The sequence below is a fragment of the Elephantulus edwardii genome, unplaced genomic scaffold, assembly GCF_000299155.1.
Source record: "Elephantulus edwardii isolate Elephantulus edwardi_28Jun2011 unplaced genomic scaffold, EleEdw1.0 scaffold00144, whole genome shotgun sequence".
Lineage (NCBI taxonomy): Eukaryota > Metazoa > Chordata > Mammalia > Macroscelidea > Macroscelididae > Elephantulus > Elephantulus edwardii.
In genome coordinates this window covers 1059388-1062482 of record NW_006399894.1, presented here as the reverse complement: position 1 = coordinate 1062482, position 3095 = coordinate 1059388, and the positions used below count along the sequence as shown (strand labels likewise).

Below are 3095 nucleotides of genomic sequence, written 5' to 3'. Positions count from 1 at the left end.
TACAAATAATTTCCAATCCAAAGAGATACATATTCCAATGCAGTTCTTATTTTTCATAAATAATTTTGGGAAGAATACTGTAAATGTGGATACAGTTCCACTATTCCTTCTCCATGCCATGAGATAGTGTTACTAGCATGAGCAGTTATAAATCAATTGCCTTCCTTACTCTAACTTAAATTTTTGATGTTTTTGTGCTGATGAGCGGAACCAACTGAAAGGAAAATTTTTTAAACAATGTCCCCACACCCAAGTATTGTAAGAACCTATACCTTTGATCTTGTGTGAATGTTTATGTTCCAGGAACTAGCTGACCACAAACTGAACAAGCCATTACTGGTAAAAACCATATCTTAACTAACATCAGCAGCAGGTAACTGACCTAAAATTGAACTTCTTCTTTTCCAAAGAGGCAATGAGCAAATTCCACACCAAAGAATCCCTAGACCTTGTATAAATTCCCTTGCTTTTTTGGCTTGGGGTCGACTTCCCTGTCCCTGTCTCCTGCGTGAGATACAAGTTGTCCCGAAGCTTCATCAATAAAGCCTCTTGTGATTGCAGCGAGTGGATTTGGTGTGAGTTGCTCGGGGTCGTGCCCGATCTGGGAAAAGCCCTAGTTTGGGCTCTTTCATTTGGAGCCTCTCTTGTATGGGATTGAGCGACCACCCCCGCAACCCGCCAGTCAGCCACTTGGAGGTAAGAGTATCCTCTAAAATTTCTTTGTCTGTGCGGTGCCGCCAAACCTGTGTGTTCGTAAGTCTGTTTTATTTTCAGCTTACTTTCAGTTTGTGGCTGTCGTGCACCCGGCAGGGCCGGACGACTGTGGTAGGCAGACGTGTCTGAAAACCACGAGTCACAGCCCTAGGGAGATGACCCTTTGGGTGGAATACGGATCCAGAGGCTTTAATAGTCTCTGGTCCATCTGAGGGACTTAGAGTGTCCTGCTGGAGAGGAGGGGCCCGGAGGGCTCTCCCGTCTGAAGCAGCTTTCAATTGGTTGTCACGAAAAGAGCTTCTTGTGTGTCTTGTATTTCTTGTGAGCATCTGCTGTGTTCTGTGGGCGACTAATATGGGACAGACAATGACGACCCCCCTATCTTTGACTTTAGGACATTTTTCTGAAGTAAGAACCAGGGCTAATAATCTCTCTGTTAACGTTAGAAAAGGACCTTGGCAAGCCTTCTCTTACTCTGAGTGGCCCACTCTGGGAGTCGGTTGGCCACCAGAAGGAGCATTTGACCTAACAATCATTTTGGCAGTTAAAGATCTTGTTTTCCAGCAGTTGCTGTCGTGTCTTCCAAGCCGTGTTGTCTTTCTGCCGACAGGATGGCCTCCCAGAACCGCAACCCAGTGACAGCCAGCGTTGTTGCCTCCTGAAAAGGGGCAGAGCCTAGCAGGGGCACTACCCGGGGCTCCGTGGGCAAGAGGCTACAGCAGGAGCTGATGACCCTCATGATGTCTGGTGACAAAGGGATTTCTGCCTTTCCTGAATCTGACAACCTTTTCAAATGGATAGGGACCATCCATGGAGCCGCTGGCACCGTATATGAAGACCTGAGATATAAGCTCTCCCAAGAGTTCCCTAGTGGCTACCCTTACAACGCGCCCACGGTGAAGTTCCTCACTCCCTGCTACCATCCCAACGTGGACACTCAGGGTAACATCTGCCTAGGAGAACCCAACATCGACAGCCCTTTGAACACACACGCTGCTGAACTCTGGAAAAACCCCACAGCCTTTAAGAAGTACCCACAGGAAACCTACTCAAAGCAAGTCTCCAGCCAAGAGCCCTGACCCGCTCTGCCCGGCCTCTGTCCTTGTGTCGTGTCATCTTTTTTCCTTAGTTGATCTGTCCTCCTTGATTTCTGTCCAAGATTCTGTATCTGAAGCTGTGGTGTCCTTTCTGTTTTATTTGCTTTTTAAATTAAGCCTCTGCTTGAGCCTTTATGATGAATATATTAAATAAACACATTTGGGGTAAAAAAAAAAAAAAAGATCTTGTTTTCCAGGAAGGACCAAACGCGCATCCTGACCAACAGCCATACATCATCGTGTGGCAAGATTTAGTGCAGAATCCACCGCCGTGGGTAAAACCTTGGGTTTTAAAGAAACATACCACCCCTCCACGCACATTAGCCCTAAAAACCCGAACTTTTGAGTCCAGAATTCCTCTGGCCCCAGAAGCTGTGCCATCGGCACCACCCAAAATTTATCCTGAGATTGATAATCCACCTGAGTGGCCTGAGATGCACCACAATCCTCCCCCACATCAGGGCCAAACTGATCCCGGTCCCCACATCCCTGCAAGTGCCCCCCAGGGACCAGCATGAGGGACTTACAGTCGGAGGGGCCTAGAGAGCCCAGATTCCACTGTGGTTCTCCCCTTACAAGCGTACGGAGGGCCCCCAGAGCCAGGACAACTCCAACCCCTCCAGTTCTGACCTTTTTCCTCAGTTGACCTCTATAATTGGAAGACTAACCATCCTTCCTTTTCAGATAACCCCACAAGGCTTATTGGACTAATTGAGTCCCTCATGTTCTCTCACCAACCTACCTGGGACGATTGCCAGCAACTTCTCCAGGTCCTCTTCACTACTGAGGAGCAAGAGAGAATTCAAACGGAAGCCAGGAAAAACGTCCGAGATACTGCAGGACAACCAGTCCAGACTCCTGTGGCCATGGACGCGGGATTTCCCCTCGTTTGCCCCAACTGGGATTATAACACTGCTGAAGGTAGGGAGCAGATATCTGTCTACCTCCGGGCTCTCATAGCGGGTCTCAGAGGGGCTGCACGACGCCCCACTGATTTGGCTAAGGTAAGAGCAGTCCTTCAAGGACCTACCGAACCCCCCTCCGTGTTCCTAGAAAGACTAATGGATGACTATAGGAGATACACTCCCTTTGACCCCACATCAGAGGGACAGAAAGCAGCAGTAGTTATGGCCTTCATTGGGCAGTCTGCTGCAGACATCAGGAAAAAATTACAGTGCATAGAGGGGTTACAAGATTTTACATTGAGGGATGTAGTGAAAGAAGCTGAGAAAGTGTACCACAAGAGGGAGACAGAGGAAGAGAAGGCAGAGAGAGAAAAGAAAG

At 48.2% G+C, this 3095-nt stretch overlaps 1 pseudogene; it reads left to right on the top strand.

Moving 5' to 3' along the window:
* Nucleotides 1-1325: 1325 nt before the first annotated feature.
* LOC102861782 lies at nt 1326-1793 on the top strand (annotated as a pseudogene).
* The last annotated feature ends 1302 nt before the right edge of the window (nt 1794-3095 follow it).